Raw genomic sequence first — 20643 nt, forward strand, 5'->3', positions numbered from 1 at the left:
TGTGATCAGAAATCAAGACCGACCAGGGGTAAATCCGGAAGAAATGCAAATTCTTACCACATGGAGTCGGAATATATCAGAGGGGAGACATGATAAATGATTAAGTATAATAGCTATGTGCCGAAAGATCCGCAAAGAAGTAGAACGAATACACGAAGAAAGATTAGCAGTAGACCAGCCTGAACAAACCGAAGAGGAGGAAGAATTAGAACTGCCCACAGGACAGTTAGAAACAATGGCCTATGTAGGTAGAGGAAGATCTTGCAATAATACTAGATGCTTTACTGATCCGATACGTCCGATACGTCCAGATAATAACAGAAATTTCCAAACACCTATAATAAATATGAGGTCCCCCGAACATTCGTTCCAAGCCGCTGACAAATTACTCCGAGAACGAAGGGGTTATCATATACTCGATTCTATGGACGAACAAGAATTAGCCAGGTCAGCCGTTCTCTGGGTTGACAGTCCCGGAAAATATAGTGATGATACACTAGCACATACGTTTTTGAACCTCACCCCAGATGAACAGCGTTTAGCTGGTATCTACATGATTCAACAACTCCTTATATTATATAAAAGCCAACACTCCGATCCTGGTCCCTTACCTGATATATTGACTGAATTACTCATGAATAAATGGAGAGGTTCAGGTACTGAGTTAATTAGAGAAATACTGGAATCCAGAAAACAGTACATTCTTTTTGTATGTCCCGAACATGTCTCACTGCCCATAAAAGAAAGAACGACGTATTACATGGATAGACAGAATCCCTTACGCGAAGTGCACCCGATAAAAGGTGATGACAATCAGTTTAAACGTGTGTTTGTATACACACCCATATCTAAAATAGAACTATTAGAAATGAAGAAAGTGGTACCCAGTCATGACAAAGACCCAGCGGGTTTCCACCGTGAAATTAAAGACATGTTGCTCATGGGAGAGTATACCTATCCCGACATTATGAAAATATTGAAGGTATTAATGCCTGCGGGCATTTACGAAAAACTCAAGGAAAAGGATTGGGAGGTGGGAGACCAGAAGATAGATTGGACAGCATTAGAAAACGAAGAAAAAGCTCGAGGTCCAGGTTCAGGGCTTGGGGACAAGACCAAAACACTGCCAGGTTTACTAGTACAGGTACTGCCACGTCTATTAACTACGAAAAAGGAAGACTGGGGTGCAATCTCAGCCTGTAAACAAAAGCAAGATGAAGACACTAGTGATTTCTATGCCCGATTCGAAAAATGTTTTGGTATAAATAGTGGAATAAAAGCAAGTAGCGAATCGTATCCACATCTGTTTGTGACAAAATTAGTTGAAAATTCCTTGCCCCAAGTTAAGAATAGAGTATTGAAATTCGAGAGTACCTGGCAAGGTAACACTCCGTCACAAATGTTACAAATGCTACAGTACCATCACAATAGAATTAGAGAGGAACAAGAACATGAACAAAGACGCATGAAAGACACGAAAATGAAAATGCTAGTTTCCCAGACAGTTCCAGCTGACGGTCATAAAAAGGGTATGACACAGTCCAGTGTTTCAGCAGGTCCTGTAAAAGGGACATGCAACTATTGTAAACAGCCAGGTCATTATGTACACGATTGTCCAGTTTTAAAACATAATATCGCCATAGGTAATACAAAAGAAAGACCACTTAGACAGGATCAGAACCAACAAGGAGCCCCGCAACATGCACAGTCCATGCCAGCTCCGCAACAGTCTATGCCAGCTCCACCACCGCAGCCTATTGCTGCCACACAGACAACGACACAACAGATGTACCAGACCGCACAGTATGACTATCCTGATTATCAACGATACTCATGAAACAGCCTAGAGAGGGAAGTTGGCTTACCCCTTATCGAGGTCCCTGTAGATCAAGAAGGACCTTATGTACACAGTGAACTATTAGGCCAAGATAGAAAATTTTTACTTGATACAGGGGCAAGCCGAACAACGATAAAACGTAGTGAAGTTCCAGGGGCACCCCTCTCAGGCTCACATAATATTTCCCTTGGTTTTTCGGGAAAACCTATCATTAACGAAGTATCACAGCCTCTTCCCCTTACGATTGGTCCCTTGACACGAACTACAGATTTATTGCTTACTAAATCATGTCCAGAAAACTTGTTAGGTATAAAAACATTGAAAGCTCTAGGAGCTATAATATGTTGTTCTCCGGAAGGAGTAAGATTGTTTTTACGTGATTTCAAAGGGCACTATGTGTCCCGAGACATGGATCACCGACTGCAGACTTTACCCACACATTTATGGGCACAAGGCCCTACGGATATTGGTTGCATGAACATTACACCATATCGAGTCACACTAAAGACAGGAGTGGTACTACCACGAATGCGACAATACAAGTTACCCCCAGATGCTGTAGTGGCTTTACTGCAAATCATTGACGAGCTTATTACCCAAGGAGTGGTTGTGGAAACCGACTCCAATGTATGTAATTCCCCGATAATTCCGATTCTTAAACGAACTGATCCAAAAGCCCCGCCAGTATATCGATTGGTTATTTATCTGCGCGAATTAAATAAATGTATTGTACCACAATACCCCGTAGTCCCAGACATTTCTTCATTACTGACAGCCATTGATTCCGAAGCAACATTCTTTACTGTAATTGATCTCAAGAATGCCTTTTTCAGCGTCCCAATAGATCCGGAAAGCCAATACTTGTTCGGATTTAGTTTAAATGGACGAAGCTTTAAATTCACACGCGCACCTCAAGGATTCACAGAAAGCCCCAGCATCTATAGCCAAGCACTGAAACGAGAACTTGACAGTATCCACATGCCAGTCAACACTGCTCTGCTTCAATATGTCGATGATCTGCTGATCACCGCTAGAAGCGAACCTGAATGTGAAAAAGCCTCACTGACGGTTTTACAATTCTTGGCCGAAAAGGGGCACAAGGTGTCCCCTTCTAAGCTGCAATTCTGTGTCCAGCGAGTTGTTTACCTTGGTCACTCGCTGTCCAAGGAGGGAAGGCAGCTTACACCCGATCGCATCCAGTTAATTGCTAACATGCCAATACCCAAGACACAAAAGGAGGTGCGGGCTTTTATAGGCCTCACTTCATATTGTAGGCAGTGGATCCCTCAGTATGCATTTCTAGCAAAACCACTCATTCAGTTGACAACACAGGAGGCAGCCACATCGACTGTCCTCCCTTGGACTCAGGAACATACACAAGCTTTTGAAAGCCTAAAGAAAGCTTTATGTCAAGCACCTGTTTTAGCAACACCATGTTACAATAAACAGTTTACACTCTTTGTTACAAAACGCGAAGGTACTGCTTTGTCAGTACTCACACAGGAACAAGCAGGATCACACAAACCATGTGCTTACTTTTCTAGTACATTAGATCCCGTAGCTCAGGCTCTGCCTGCGTGCCTGAAATCAGTGGCAGCGACAGCTTTAGCAATCAGACAAAGCGATGCCATAGTGTTAGGACATCCATTGACAGTACAAGTACCACATGCAGTAGAGGTTCTTGTGAACCGAACGCAAACACAACACTTGACTATAGCAAGACTCACTGGTTACGAATTAACATTGTTTCAGCCACACATAGAAATCAGACGTTGTAGTACATTGAATCCTGCCACACTTTTGCCAGTAAACGGAACAGACCCACTAGCACATGATTGTATTGAAGTTATCACTATCACGACGAAACCCAGACAAGACTTGACAGACGTCCCATTGTCAGATCCAGACCTGACGTTGTATGTAGATGGTTCATGTATGAGAACAAGTGCAGGAGAGCTAGTGGCCGCGTATGCAGTCACAACAGACACTGAAGTCATTGAAACAAATTGCATAAATACCTTGTCAGCTCAAGCAGCAGAGCTCATCGCTCTGACACAAGCCTGTATTCAAGCTACGAATAAGAAAGTCAACATATACACTGATTCACGTTATGCATTCGGAGTTGTACATGACTTCGGCGTGCTGTGGCGAGAGAGAGGTTATTTAACTTCTCACGGTGCCCACATTCAGCACGGACCCCTCATTCATGCCTTATTAGATGCAATACATCTACCCACTGCAATATCAATTATGAAATGTAAAGCTCATACGAAAGTTACTGATATCATTTCCCAAGGCAATGATCTAGCTGACAGAACAGCTAAACAGACTGCTCAAACTCACACATCTGACATGACAAAGACAATAGTTCAGACACCAACACATTGCATGATGGTTAAGGATCCCGCTCTTGACATAATTGACATACAGACACATGCTACACCAGATGAAATAAAGAAATGGACTGAATTAGGAGGGATCCAAACGGATCAAGGATGGATGATGAAGGAAAAATATGTATGGTTCCTTCCTGATTCTATGGTTCAAGTTATCATTAATACAATACATAGTCCAGCACACTTAGGAGAAAAAGCTATGCTAGACAGCATTCAACACATTTGGTTTAACAAACATTTACGAGCAGCAGCTAAACAAAAAGTTCGTACCTGTATGATCTGTTGTCAGTTTAACCCAGGTAAAAGCATTCCCGTAGAACAGGGTGGATTTCAGCCTCCTGATCACCCTTTTGAAGTCCTCCAGATGGATTATATCCAGATGGAACGATGTCGAGGATTCAAATATGTCCTTGTAGTTGTCTGTGCTCTTTCCCGTTGGACAGAAGCATACCCGGTTTCAGATTACACTGCCCCGACTACTGCCAAACAGTTGGTTCGAGAATTCTTCCCACGGTACGGTTTACCACGTGTTGTCTACTCAGATAACGGCCAGCCGTTCTCATCCGAACTAATGAAACACGTTTCACTTTTGTTAGGCTATCAATGGAGATTTCACTGTGTCCGACACCCCGAGGCAGCAGGTCTCGTGGAACGACATAATCAAACTCTGAAAATTAGATTGTCCAAAATATGTAGGGAGAAAGGTGTCGATTGGGTAGTAGCCTTACCAGTCGCACTCTTTTACATGAGAATGGTAGCGCACTCTCGAACAGGGCTATCCCCTTATGAGGTGATCTTCGGTAGACCACCAAATATGTGGGGGACGCCTATACCACGCAAAATAACTGATGTTGACTGTAATATGCTGACAGATTACCTGGCTTCCTTGATGTCTGCACTACAATCTTGTCGTTCACAGGTAGCTGCAGCCTTTCCCGACAACACCGAGGTGAAACCCCATGACGTAGTTCCCGGGGACCTGGTGTTAGTGAGGAACTTTGACCGGAAGTCTCAGCTGGATCCTAGGTGGAAATCGCCTCAACTTGTATTGCTCACCACGAGGACAGCCGTGAAGATCGAAGGTCGCAAAGGTTGGATACATTCAAGTCACATCAAGAAATTTCATGGACTACCGTCTGATGTAAACGATACACCTCGCGTGTCTTCACCGATTGACTCAAAGCTTCCTTTGGTTGAACCGAGTGATAAGGAACTATATAAACTAAAACTACGGTCTAACAAGTCAGACAATTTGATTGTTTAAGTCCTCTCCAAGGTGAATCGGTCGAATTTGTCTCTGACATGTATCCCCTAGACCTGAATAGAGAAAGAAACCGAAGGATGCAGTTGAAACAACATGCGTACTGTAAATCACTGCGTAGTCATTGCACAGTGACGTTATTAATTTTGTTTTTCTTAAGTCTTTTAATAATCGTTGCAAGTATATTGTTGCACATATATTATCCTATTTCTAAACATGTTTACAATGTTACTGCTGAACATTCTTTTAGTGAATTACCCCCGCATGAGTTGTCCTATAGATTTGCGCTGCGCAATAACACTTTTATTAGTATGTTACATCATTCCCATCAGGCTAGCAATGCTACAAATTGTTGGATATGTGGCCGACTCCCTCCCTATCAGAACTATAAGGGAATTCTGCCTCTCTTTTCATATCCGTTCACACACAATGGCTCCTGTGGAGCATGGTTTAGTTTAATTAATTCCCTAGATTCGAATTCTGCAGTTTATCAAGATAACTGGGTATGGGGAAACCTGAACTTAGTTTTGCTTAAAGTCTGCTACCCTAACAAGGAGGGACTTCCCAAAAGAACAGGAACTGATCTAGAAAATGAAGTATATGGATTAGGGAATTTCACGCTTAATCTCATGATCCTGAATGTTGAATCCGAAGCTGCACCAATTCTGCCCGCTATGTCAGTATTTCCAGTTAAAGGTGAATTGTGTGTAAGAAAGAATGGTTCCATACATATGGGCCATAGTAGATGCACCACTGTAATAGAATTCAGTGATCAAGGCAAGTCTACATTTAGAGCTTCTCGCCATTCCTACTTTGTATGTGGTCAGACTGCATATATACGTCTGCCTCTAGATTGGGATGGTACCTGCTACATCGGATTCCTTTTGCCACCTGTTTTCCTAGCTCCTCCTGATTATCACAGAAATACTCATTTAGTACACAATAGAGAACGGAGAGATCTCCCAATCGTCGATTACACTGAGACAGCATGAGAAAAATACACAGATTTCAATAAAGGTCTCTTTCCCTATATAGGTACAGTTACCAATAGTAAGCTGATACGTAGATTAACCAGAACCCTTGAAGCAGTAGTGAACGAAACTATTTCCGCCTTAGGCAATTTAACAGAAGAGCAGTCTGCTATGCGGATTGTTGTGCTTCAAAATCGTCTTGTCCTTGACGTCATCCTGGCCGATAGGGGCGGAGCTTGTAGGGTCATCGGATCAAGTTGTTGCATTTTCATACCAGAAAATTCGCCATCTGTATATAAAGCCATAACTCGCCTTCATAAGATTGTAAGCCAGATACACCAGAATCCAGGCACCTGGACTTGGTCCGGTTGGTTCTGGGGCGTGTTGTCAGCCTGGGGATGGAGAATGCTCTCCTTCCTAGGTATTGGCTTTCTCATATTATTCAGTTGCTGCTTATGCCTACAATGTGGACCAGCGATTTGTGGTCTGTGTGCCACATCGTGTATTCCACCACCAAGTTTTCATTCATCCCAGAAGAAAAAGGAAGAACAAATGATGCTATATGAACAGATCAACGGATTGATGAAGATTGATATCTCTTAAGGGCAAGTAGGGAACAAGGAGGGAATGTGGAAATATGGATTATTTATGATCAGTTATGTCCCCTATCTTGGACCCCAACGGTTTCATGTATAAATCACAAGTACATGTATGTTCCCTCCAGTTCCAGTTATGAAGACGCAAACACATGTGCGTCCACCGTCAACATGTCCTCTTTCAGACCCGCCATGAATGGGCCGGATATTCTATTCCTAAGTATGAAAGGCCACCGGCTTTATATGGTTCATTTATCCCATTTTACAGTCCAGGCGAGTAGGCCCTGATTCTGCCATCAAACCTTTTCCTGCCTTCTGCCTCTGAAAGCTCCAGTCTGAGCTCGCATCTGTATCCATGAACTTTGTCCTACTCCCTGCGCGGCTAACGGTGCCTGACTCGGCCTGTCGGCCTATCTGCCTGCCAAAAACTGTATTTCACCTTCAAGATTATCTGCTCTGCTCCGCTCCCCATCCAATGCATTCCTGTCTAGTAGTTTAAGTAAACATTCTTCCAGCTACCGAGCAAAGGGCCCGGCTTCTCTGTCTTTATGCAAGTAATTCATAGCCCTGTTACTATGGAAGATTTCTGCCCTTGCATCTCATGTAGACACTTAGACGCTTGTACACGCACTCACAGTCAGTATAGAATAGATTTTGTTCGAGAGACCTTTCCTTTTGGATAAGATAGTTCTTTAAACATAGGATGTTAGATATGATTTGGGATTAGGTTGACATAACCCCAGACTTCTGTCTCCACATGTAGAGCTAAATGTCAAGTCCCCTTCACCCCCTAGTTGCACGTCAATCACACGTCATGCTGCTGCGCGCGCATCTCTGCCAAGTATTTCTGTGACATTGCGAAATTCTTTCATGGAACCACCCATTTGTGACATCATACCTAATGACGTTCTTTAGTTACGCCTAGTTACACCCATTTTAGTTACGCATGTATGTTTTTATCTCTGTCATCAACTGTTACGCCTCCTGCATCTGTTTCACTATAATGCCTCTTCTATAAATATGATTATCTGTCAATAAAGTATTGTCCTTCACTTCCTGAACCTTCGTGGTGATGGAATATGGAGTCCTCAATTCGAATTGATTTTGGAATAAAGCCCGTTCCGAACCTCTAATACCACGGATTCTGCCTCTTATTTTTCTGAGCTATTATTATAGATTTTCCGCATCAAATTAAGTACCGGTAATTAAATTATTTACCACAGGTTTGATCTCTGTATCGCTTTTACTATTCTTTTCATCTGTCTCTCCAGTATTTTCTTTATCTTCTCCTGCTGGGACCACTGGTCTTTGATCCTTTCAATATCACTCCACTTCTGAATGCTACTAATGAACTCTTTAAATTTAATTTTACACCCGGTGAATCCATGCTTGCAAACATCCTGAAATTCTTCTTTAATTTCTGACTTTCAGACAAATCAACCCCATATTCTGTAACTAACCACTGTAATTTCTCATGAGTTTCACAAGCATATCTAGCAGCCTGCTTACTCAAGAACAAAAGTTCCTCCTCATCCCATATATGAATCCCAAATCAAGATTTTCTTTAATAAATTCCTTGGATTCTTCCTTTAATCTTAAAGCATCCAGTCCCCTCGAAGGAGTGCCCCTTTCTGGTGTTTGTGGCTTGGGATTTTCTTCAACTTCTATGACAGGCACATTCACAAAAGGAGTTTCCCCCATTCAGAGTTGTGCTCCCAAATCTAGAGTGGTAATACCACCTTTGGTACAAGTGGTTGTAGTGACTGTAGATGTACCTGGAGCAATAATGATGATAGTGTGTTAGAACTGGGGGTCACCAGTTGGCTGAGGTAGGTACCTTAGTCCAAAAAGGGACCCTTGCTTCTAAGTCAGGCAAAGGAAGGACACCTTCTCAGATAGCCCATGCTCACCCCCTCGGTAGCTTGGCACGAGCAGCCAGGCTTATCTCCATGGCAAATGTGTAAAGTATTTGCAACCACGCTCTCAGTGACACAGTGATAACACCACAAATGGACTCCACATGAGTTTCATAAGAAAACAATTATATGTTTATGTAAAAGAAGATATACGATGAGACCACTCCATTAAAATCCAACGATTGCGTACTTGTAATAACTCACATTGCTGGTAATTAGGCCAGCAAGCCCTTGTAGGTTCGGATGGTATTAATGAGCAATTTTAGATGTTCCAATGCATTCCTAATGAAATGCTATGCAGTTCCTAATGCAAGAATCAGGCACTTTGCAATGTAACAATAATGCAGTTCATTATGCAACAATCAAGCAGTTCGTAATACCAAAATAATGCAATGCGCAATGCAACAATCAGGTAGTTCGTTATGCAAGAATAATGCATTGTGTAATGCAATAATCAGGCAGTTCGTAATGAAAACTGATGTAAATGCATAATGCAACAATCAGGCACTTTGTGATGGAAACTAATGCAAATGCGTAATGCAATAATCAGGTAGTTCGTTATGCAAACACAATGCAATGCGCAAGGCAATAATCAGGCAGTTCATAATGCAGAAACAATGCAATGCGCAAGGCACTCTTGCACCGATCACGGTGCTTTAGTCGGTCTCTCTGCCCCTCGCACTGACACGCGGTCAGCTTCCGCCAACATATGCCCCCAACACTGGTATGGTGTAAACCAAAGTGTGGCTCCACACTCCGGCCCCGGTACTGCCACTCCTTTGGCAAGTACAGGCCGAAATATGAGCTTGAACAGAGGCTCGCGATGCAAGAATAGGAGAGGCCTAGAGCATCTCTCTCCGAGCCAGCACCCTGCCCCAGGTGGCGGCACACGTTACCTGTGGGGTGCGAACTCACTCTCCTCTCCTCTTCTCGCGACTTGGCCTCCGATGCGACTTGGTTGATTCCGGGCCGGGGAACTCGGACTCTCCCCCGACGGGGTTGATTCGACATCCTGCTTCTGGCAAGCGGGCTCGGGTCAGCGGCACAGCTCCTCTGAGGATGCCGGTCCAGGCCAATGGCGATAATGAAGATCTCAAGCTGCAACAGGGCACACGCACACAGCGTTGCTGAGACTCACTCGAGTTTCGGGCATGCATGGTCACAGGGCAATCCTCATGAAGGTCTCAGGCTGCACAAAGCACACGCACACAGCGTCACTAAGACTCACGTGGATTCCTGGTGCGCACGATCACAGGGCAATTCTTACGTGGGTCTCGGACTGCAAAAAGCACACACACAGCGTCACTGAGACACACTTGAACTTCGGGTATCCACGATCACAGGGCAATCCTCATGAAGGTCTCAAGCTGCACAAAGCGCACGCACACAGCGTTGCTGAGACTCACTTGGACTCCAGGTGTACACGATCACAGGACAATCCTCACGAAGGACTCAGGCTGAATGAAGCACATGCACATGGTGACGCTGGGACTCGCTTGGACTCCAGGTGCCCACGATCACAGGCCAATTCTTATGAGGGTCTCAGGCAGCAAAAAGCACACGCACACAGCGTCGCTGAGACTCACTTGGACCCCAGGTGCCCACGATCACAGGGCAATTCTTACGAGGGTCTCAATCTGTAAAAATCAAATGCACACAGCGCCGCTGAGACTCTCCTGGAAACTTTTGTGTTCCTGAGTTTCCACAACAGGGATACAGCTCTCCTCGGGCCCTTGGGGATAAGTTACTTCAGGACACAGCACACTGCAAAGTCCTTACAAGCAGGGAGACACAGCACACAGCAAAGTCCCTGTAGCCTCTCCTTGGCTAAATCAGCAAACTGCAGACCAGCCCCAGAACACACAGCAAGGGTCAGCCCTTTCCTTCAGTCTCTACAGCTGGTTCTTCCTTGGCAGAGGTTCCTCTTGACCACGAAGTAGTTTCAATCCTTTACAGTCTTGAACAGTTCCATTCCAAAGTCCAGGGGTTTTGGCTCTCATAGTTATACCCCTAAATGTCTTTGAAGTCTTTGTGTTCAGGGGGGCACTGACCCCTGTCTAAACTAGTTCTGGGTGACTCCCTGCCAGTGACACCTTCTGCCTTTGATGGTGGGGGTCTGGACCCTTAATCACTCAGCAGGAGATGGAGCCATTGTTTTATGGCCGCAACCCAGGCCTCTTCACCTCCAGGGGCTACTTCTCCCGCCTACACTCCAGATGCAGGTCAGCCTGTTGCTGTCTCACCTCCTCCCCTGGGACAAGACATTCTCCAGAGCCTATGACATTCAAATCCAGACAGTCAATCCACAACCAGGCAGAGACACACAGAAATGTTAGAACACAAAAACCCAGCCACTTCTAAAAGAGTGGTTTCTAAACACGCAATTCAAAAACAACCTTCACAAAAAGATGTGTTATTAAATTGTGAGTTCAGGCACACTAAACTTCACCTCTCAATCTATCAAAAACAACTTTCACAAAAAGATGTGTTATTAAATTGTGAGTTCAGGCACACTAAACTTCACCTCTCAATCTTTAATCTTTGGGAAGATAGGCTAGAAACATATTACACAGCCTTCTGTCCTATGGGCAAGATGGCCAGATGGCCTTTCAACAGTGAAAAACGAAATGGATAGTATGTCACTGTTAGGGCATGGTACACACCTTAGTACATGTCCTACCTTTCACATGCACTGCACCCTGCCCATGAGGGTACCCTGGATCTACCATAGGGGTGTCTGATGTGCATAGAAAGAGAAGTATAAGGCCTGGCAAGTGGGCACACTTGTCAGGACAACATGGCAGTTTCAAAAACTGGGCGCAGGCACTGCAGTGGTAGGCCTGAGGTCTCCCCTTTTAGGGCTACTTGTGTGGGTGGCACAATTAGTGCTGCAGGCCCACTAGTGGCATTTGCATTACTAGCCCTGGCACACATAGTGCACTTTACTAGGGACTTTACTAGTAAGGCAAACATACCAATCATGGACAACCAATTACCGTTACACTTTACACAGGGAGCACTTGCACTTTGACACTGATCAGCAGTGGAAAAGTGCCTAAAGCATCTAAGCCAGTCAAACAGAAACTATCACAGCATCAAGAATAGAGGAGGTAGAGGCAAAACGTCAGGGGTAATCACGGCAAGAAATGCCAGGTCTAACGGGCATTTTCTGTCCAGGTCACATTTGCTGGCTTGTGGACTGTGATGTTGTTGGTTGAGGAGGAAATTGGGTCTGATAGGTGTCCAGCAATGTTGGTAGGTTCCGTAACATGCTGGGTGAGGCCAATGTTTCAGGGATTTTCTAGAAGGGCTGTACAGTTTGGGTTGATGCGTTTTTCTAGTTGAAAGTTAATGTCTCCGAGGAGGATGAAGGTGTTGATGATCATGAGTGTGATAAAGTCTGTGCTGTTGCTGGCAAAATAAGTGCGGAGTATTGGTGATCTGTATATGAAGGTACCGCCTAGGAAGACGTTAGCTGTGCTGCGTATCTTGAACGTGAGGATTTCCATGTAGCTGGTGGGGTGTCCGTGTAGGTGGTACATTTTATGGTATCTTTGAATAGGATGGCAACTCCACCCCCAGGCTTGTGCTGATGGTCTTGCCTAACAATCTTGTAGCAGGCAGAGACAACTGTATCGATGTCCAGTGCCTAGGTCAAGTTTCCCCATGTTTCTGTGAGAAAGAGCTGGTCCGGATCTTGGTTGTGAAGTAGGATCCATATCTTTGTTGGATGTTTGATGAGCAAGCGGGTGTTGAGGAGCAGGCATGTGAGTGTGGCATGTTGTTTGGGCGGTGTTTGGTCTATGTGATCATAAGTGGGTGGGCTGCTTTGTGTGCGTGAGTGGTGTGCTGGGTGTTGTTGGTGGTGAAGTGGTGGGTGTAGGGTGTGGGAGAGTGCATGAGAACGTGCAGGAAGCGCATGGAAATGCTCCTTCTATATTGTGTGGTGCAGTGTGATGGCAATGCGGCAAGCGGTAGCCATGTTAGAACTGGTGGTTTCTAGTTGGCAGTGGTACGTACCTTTGTCCAAGTAGGGACCCTTGCTTCTAGTCAGGGTAAAGGGGATACACACTCCAGATAACCCCTGCTCACCCACTTGGTAGCCTTGCAAAGTAGACAGGCTTATCCCAAATGTGTAAAGTATTTCTACTCAAAACACACAGTAATATAGTGAAAACCCTACAAATGGACACCACACCAGTTTAGAAAAATAAAGTATGTGTTTCTAAACCAAATAACACCAAAACGACAAAAGTCCAATATACAGGCAGTAATAAACAACTTAAAAACAGTTATCTCAATAGCTCCATCTGGAGCTATTATGACATTGTGAAAGCAATAAACCCAAAGTAGGGAGCCGACCACGAGGTGCGTGGCGTCGACCACGGAGTCACATGGACCCCCCAACAAACAGCCCCTTGGAAAACGAAGACTTTGATGATGAACGGCATAGTGGAGGTGAGGTGTGAGTGCAGAGTGAACGCTTTTGTCTTTTTTAATAAAAGTTTTACAACACATGGGAGCGACAACTCTGGCAAAACTTTAGGTTGCCTGTTCATGCAATGAGTAAAGCAATCAATCATTCATTGTATAGCGCTAAGTGCAAACAACGGCAACCAAGCGCTTAGGGGATCACGAAGCCCCGGAACACTAACGTCTTAACTCTTTTTCCTGAACATCAGGCGTTCTTCTGCGGCTCAGTGTATCTGGAAGCATATTTCAGACAGAACACGCAGTCATTCAGTAGTTCACCCCTCCCAGGGTTTCTCAAAGTATCCTGGGAGGTGTAGTCTTGAATGCAAAATGGCAAATTGGTCCTGCAAAAACCGGAATGCAATGTATAAACCAGAAGAGGATCCGCTATTCAGGCTTGGGAAAGGGACATGAGAGCTAGAAACTGTTGATTATATTATTTTAATAGGACCTACGGTATCCCAGACAGCATTTCTGCGAAAGCTTGAGAACTGATTGCTCCTTTTACATAGAAAGCCCCTATAATCAAATCACGTGTGGAAACGAGGCTGTCTTTCTGTGGAGAGAAGCTGAACCCCACCCCCGCGTGACCTCATCCGATAAGTAAATGTCTGCGTTTCTTTAAGGCACTCTTGTCAGAGCGGAATTTTGCAGTCAGCGCCTTTCTGCAGACTGCTGGGCGACGGAACTTCCTCTCAGCTTGCGGTGTATGTTTCTTCTTCTTCGTTTCCGCGTGCAATCTCTGACCCAGACTGGCCAGCCGGCTTTCATTTACTTCCCCTGTAAATCGAGGACTGAGCCGAGTGAAGGGTTAACGGGATATTTTGTTTTAGCCAAGGAAGAGGAAACGCTGACACTTCCTTGCAAATAATGACATTTGCTTAGTCATGCCAGCGGGCCTATTGTTTAGGCAGACTGTGCGCCAATTGACGCACTGAAGCAGTGCTGCAAGTTAGCTTACATAATGGATGCTCGATGCATAATTACCTGAGACTGCTTTTTTGGGGAGACAAGGGGGTGCTATGAAAAAATGCTACACTTTTATACCTATTACTATTCAAACACTAGCACCCTGTGGTCCCTAATTGAAAATGTTTGAAGTTCCAGGATTGTGGTTCGTACCTTTTATAGAACAGGATGCCTCTCTATGGTAGGGAGAGGAATCACACAGAGAAATATGAGAAGGAGGTTTAAAAGGGAATTGACCTATTTTGACTCCACCTACGAATTTGTATTGGCCTCATAAACTACCCAAATTTCCAACTTTTTCAACCAAGGTGAGGTATGCTTGGTTGGTACTTCTAAAAAGGGACGTTTTACAAAGAGTTAAACAAATGTTAGGAAGTGAGAGATTGCTTACTATTGAAACCATAGGCAATTCAGTCTTACTGAATAGCCATTACGCATGCAAATCGCCCTATTTAGGACCTTAGGACAGCTTTTCAGAAAGCAGACACCTGGAAGAATAGGCGGCTCGAGAGTGAAGGGTTTCCTCGCACCTTCTTCAGCTGTCCACTACCACTTGGCTTAGAGAATAGGGGATCCATGACACTGAGGTAATGAGCAAAAGACACACAATTGATGGACAGAATGCAGAATAAATCTAAACACTCACCCCCAGTCAAGAGATCTGGGTTAAATCCATCATTCTTTTGCCCACCATGCCACCCCTGTTTAGAACTGGTCATATGAAAATCAGTCTTGACCCTGTGCTTCATGGGAACAGTTCAGCCCAAACTGCCAAGACAGGTCCTCCCTGGCTTGGAAACAAGCATCCTAGGACCGGTTTCGGGGTTTCACCCCTATTCAACCAGGATAGCTTGATTCCAGTGGCACAGAGAGCCCAGAACCCACGTCAGGGCATACCTGGCGCACTTAGGGCGAGAAAGCAAAATACACACAATTGATGGACGGAATGCAGAACAAATCAAAACATTCACCCCCAGTCAAGAGATCTGGGTTAAATACATCATTCTTTTCCCCACCATGCCACCCCAGCTTTGACCTGGTCATATGCAAATCAGTCTTGACCCTGTGCCTCATGGGAACAATCCAGCCCGAACTGCCAAGCCAGGTCTTCCCTGGACCGGAAACAAGCAGCCTAGGACCGGTTTTGAGGCTTTACCCCTCTTCAGCCAGGATAGCATGATTCCAGTGGCACAGTGAGCCCAGGACCTACGTCTGGGCATACCTGGCACACTTACGGCGAGAAAGCAAAAGACACACAATTGATGGACGGAATGCAGAACAAATCAAAACATTCCCCCCCCAGTAAAGAGATCTGGGTTAAATCCATCATTCTTTTGCTCATCATGCCACCCCAGTTTAGAACTGGTCATATGAAAATCAGTCTTGACCCTGTGCTTCATGGGAACAGTCCAGCCTGAACTAGTGAGCCCAGGACCCACGTCTGAACATACCTGCCGCACTTAGGACGAGATAGCAAAAGACAAAATTGATGGACGAAATGCAGAACCAATCAAATCATTCACCCCCAGTCAAGAGATCTGGCTTAAATCAATCATTATTTTGCTCACCATGCAACCCCAGTTTAGACCTGGCCATATGCAAATCAGTCTTGACCCTGGGCCTCATGGGAACAGTCCAGCCCGAACTGCCAAGCCAGGTCCTCCCTAGACCGGAAACAAGCATCCTAGGACCGGTTTCGGGGTTTCAACCCTCTTCAGCCAGTATAGCTTGATTCCAGCGGCACAGTGAGCCCAGGACCCACGCCTGGGCATACCTGGCGCACTTAGGGCGAGAAAGCAAAAGATATACAGCACTTAGGGCAAGAAAGCAAAAGACACACAATTGATGGACGGAATGCAGAACAAATCAAAACATTCGACCCCACTCAAGAGATCTGGGTTAAATCCATCATTGTTTTCCTCACCATGCCACCCTAGTTTAGGCCTAGCCATATGCACATCAGTCTTGACCCTGTGCCTCATGGGAACAGTCCAGCTCGAACTGCCAAGCCAGGTCCTCCCTGGACCGGAAACAAGCATCCTAGGACCGCTTTCGGGGTTTCACCCCTCTTCAGCCAGGATAGCTTGATTTTAGTGGCACAGTGAGCTCAGGACCCACGTCTGGGCATACCTGGCGCACTTAGGGCGAGAAAGCAAAAGACACACAGCACTTAGGGCGAGAAAGCAAAAGACACACAATTGATGGACGGAATGCAGAACAAATCCAAACATTCACCCCCAGTCAAGAGATCTGGGTTAAATCCATCATTCCTTTGCTCATCATGCCACCACAGTTTAGACCTGGCCATATGCAAATCAGTCTTGACCCTGTGCCTCATGGGAACAGTCCAGCCCGAAGTGCCAAGCCAGGTCCTCCCTGGACCGGAAACAAGCATTCTAGGACCGGTTTCGGGGATTCACCCCTCTTCAGCCAGAATAGCTTGATTCCAGTGGCACAGTGAGCCCAGGACCCACGTCTGGGCATTCCTGGCGCACTGGGGGCGAGAAAACAACCAGGACCCACGTCTGGGCATACCTGTCGCACTTAGGGCGAGAAAGCAAAATACACACAATTGATGGACGGAATGCAGAACAAATCAAAACATTCACCCCCAGTCAAGAGATCTGGGTTAAATCCATCATTCTTTTGCTCACCATGCCACCCCAGTTTAGACCAGGCCATATGCAAATCAGTCTTGACCCTGTGCCTCATGGGAACAGTCCAGCTCGAACTGCCAAGCCAGGTCCTCCCTGGACCGGAAACAAGCATCCTAGGGCCGGTTTCGAGGTTTCACCCCACTTCAGCCAGGATAGCTTGATTACAGTGGCACAGTGAGCCCAGGACCCACATCTGGGCATACCTGGCACACTTAGGGCGAGAAAGCAAAAGACACACAGCACTTAGGGCAAAAATGCAAAAGGCACACAATTGATGGACGGAATGCAGAACAAATCAAAACATTCACCCCCAGTCAAGAGATCTGGGTTAAATCCATCGTTCCTTTGCTCACCATGCCACCACAGTTTACACCATGCCATATGCAAATCAGTCTTGACCCTGTGCCTCATGGGAACAGTCCAGCCCGAACTGCCAAGCCAGGTCCTCCCTGGACTGGAAACAAGCATCCTTGGACCGGTTTCAGGGTTTCACCCCTCTTCAGCCAGGATAGCTTGATCCTAGTGGCACAGTGAGCCCAGGACCCACGTCTGGCCATATCTAGCGCACTTAGGGCGAGAAAGCAAAAGACACACAAATGATGGACGGAATGCAGAAAAAATCAAAACATTCACCCCCAGTCAAGAGATCTGGTTTTTTTAAATTTTTATTGTTATTTTTATAGTTTTATAGAGCGCGAACCAGACCCGTGAGGGTATCAGAGCGCTTTACAGGATTGAAGGGGGTGGGATAAAGCATAAGGATGGGAGGAATCACATTGGGAGAGAAAGGGATACAGGAGGAGCACGTAGTTTAAAGTCCGAGCTACATGAGGAAGAAAAATTGAAGCATGCAGAATAAAAATAAAAAGGTTTCCAATCCTCGAGGTGCACCATAGCTGAGGCCGACGCTACATTTGGGATAAAAAATTAGAGCAGGTAGTTATAAGGTACAAGAGGCAAGTCTATGAGGTGATTGTAAAGAGTTCGTTAGATGAGGTATTTTCCCATTAAGAAAGTTTTGGTCTCCTTCTTAAAGTGCGCCAAGGACGGGAGTCTTCTGATGGAGGGTGGGTGAGAGTTCCAGATTCTTGGAGAGGCTCCAGAGAAGGCTCGAGTGTAAGTTTTTTTCTTACGGAAGTGTGCTGGCTGCAACAGCAGGTTTTTGGCAGATCGGGAATTTCTGGCCTGTCCGGATATCATGAGTTTTTGTGCAAGAAATGTCGGCGAGTTCGCGTACAGAGCTTTGTGAGTTATGCAAGCCAGTTTAAATTGTATTCTGGCCTCCAGGGGAAGCCAGTTCAGAGCTTTGAGGTGGGGAGAGATGTGGTCAAATTTTTTTGAGCCCGTTATGAGCCTGGCAGCGGTGTTGAGGCAGGCTTTCAATGGGGCCAGAGAGTTCTTGGGTAACCCTGCGAGAGTAGAGCATCCACATTCAAGTCTGGAAATTACTAGGGCCTGGGTTGCCATTTTAAGGTCGGACCTATCGAGGAAGGGTTTTAGGTTTCTTAGGTAGCTCAGGTGGAATCTAGCCGTTTTGGCCATCATGTTTATCCGTCATTCTTTTGCTCACCATGCAACACCCAGTATAGACCTGGCCATATGCAAATTAGTATTGACCCTGTGCCTCATGGGAACAGTCCAGCCCGAACTGCCAAGCCAGGTCCTCCCTGGACAGTAAACAAGCATCCTAGGACCGGTTTCGGGGTTTCACCACTCTTCTGCCAGGATAGCTTGATTCCAGTGGCACAGTGAGCCCAGGACCCACGTCTGGGCATACCTGGCGCACTTAGGGCGAGAAAGCAAAAGACACACAATTGATGGACAGAATGCAGATCAAATCAAAACATTCACTCCCCAGTCAAGAGATCTGGGTTAAATCCATCATTCTTTTGCTCACCATGCCACCCCAGTTTAGAACTGGCCATATGCAAATCAGTCTTGACCCTGTGCCTCATGCGAACAGTCCAGCCCGAACTGCCAAGCCAGGTCCTCCCTGGACCGGAAACAAGCATCCTAGGACCGGTTTCGGGGTTTCACCCCTCTTCAGACAGGATAGCTTGATTCCAGTGGCACAATGAGCCCAGGACCCACGTCTGGGCATACCTGGCACCCTTAGGGCAAGAAAGCAAAAGACACACAGCACTTAGGGCGAGAAAGCAAAAGACACACAATTGATGGACGGAATGCAGAACAAATCAAAACATTCACCCCCAGTCAAGAGATTTGGGTTAAATCCATCATTCTTTTGCTCACCATGCCAACCCAGTACAGACCTGGCCATATGCAAATCAGTCTTGACCCTGTGCCTCATGCGAACAGTCCAGCCCGAACTGCCAATCCAGGTCCTCCCTGGACCGGAAACAAGCATCCTAGGACCGGTTTCGGGGTTTCACCCCTCTTCAGCCAGGATAGCTTGATTCCAGAGGTAATGAGGTCATGATAAACAATGAGAAAGGTTCTGACCTGATCATGGGAGCCCTCATGGGGAAATATTGCTTATGTGGGTCCCACAAGCTGTATGATCTGGTGCCTATGACGGTACTCCAGGAAATTCAAGACTAACACATGCCGCAGTCAAAACAAGTTAACAAGGCCAATAAATCCCTGTCAAGGACATTCCTCTGGTGTAGGAGACTGTTCTGGTGCAGTGCAGCTACCAACATTTTCTGATGGAACAAAAATATGTTTGAACATATGAGCCTTTGTCCCTTATGTCCTGCTACAATGGCAACCTACAATGATTTCTAAAAAATATTGGACTTTCATAAAAAGAAATGTAAGGACCAAATCGCCTTAGGGTTTATCCTGACCAGCCTGAAATGCCCTTGACATGAATGAAGTTCCCAATTAGGAGGCAGGGATAGGCTCACAGGAGGTATCTGTAGAATAACTGAATTTCAGACGCCTCATTAAAAAAAAGGATCCCCTAACGAAACCACCATGACTCTCAAAATATGAACTGCTCCCAATTGGGCTCTCAAGGTAAAAACAAAAAGGCCCAGAGCAAAGCCTTTCTAAAAAAAATCAAGTATTTTCATAATCAAGTTTCATAATTTCAACGCGGCCTTATTAAATCATTGTTTATTTTTATTTTGTACAGTAGAAACCTGTGACTTTAGTGAAACGAGGCGTAATACTGCTGAGACCAAAGGAGTTTTGTAAGGTCTTTAGTTGTTTGTTAGCAACAGGCCTAATCTACCCAATACAGACTAAAAGTGTGGGTTTTGGGTCTGCCCTTTGCTCATGTTTCAATTGCTTTGTTCTCTGTCTTAGTTCTCTTCTCCTGATTTGACGGGTTTCTTCCCTATACTCGTTTGTCCCGCCCAAGGAACATTTGAGTATCATTGTGTTTCGACTTGATGAGCTGTGGTCTTCAACTGCTACATCAGGAACTATTTTATCTCTCTCTCCCTTTCCTACTTGATCCCTCTCCTTTCCCTCACCTCCTCCAGCCCAAGTGCTCCCTCTGACTCTGAATCAATGGGAGGCTACCTTTGAATGGATTTCATATCATTCCAAGATCCATGCATGCATTTGTGTATATTGTAGGTGAGTGGGATCTGCACT

This window comes from Triturus cristatus, chromosome 2_2 (genome assembly GCF_964204655.1).
Source record: "Triturus cristatus chromosome 2_2, aTriCri1.1, whole genome shotgun sequence".
Taxonomy (NCBI): Eukaryota; Metazoa; Chordata; class Amphibia; order Caudata; family Salamandridae; genus Triturus; species Triturus cristatus.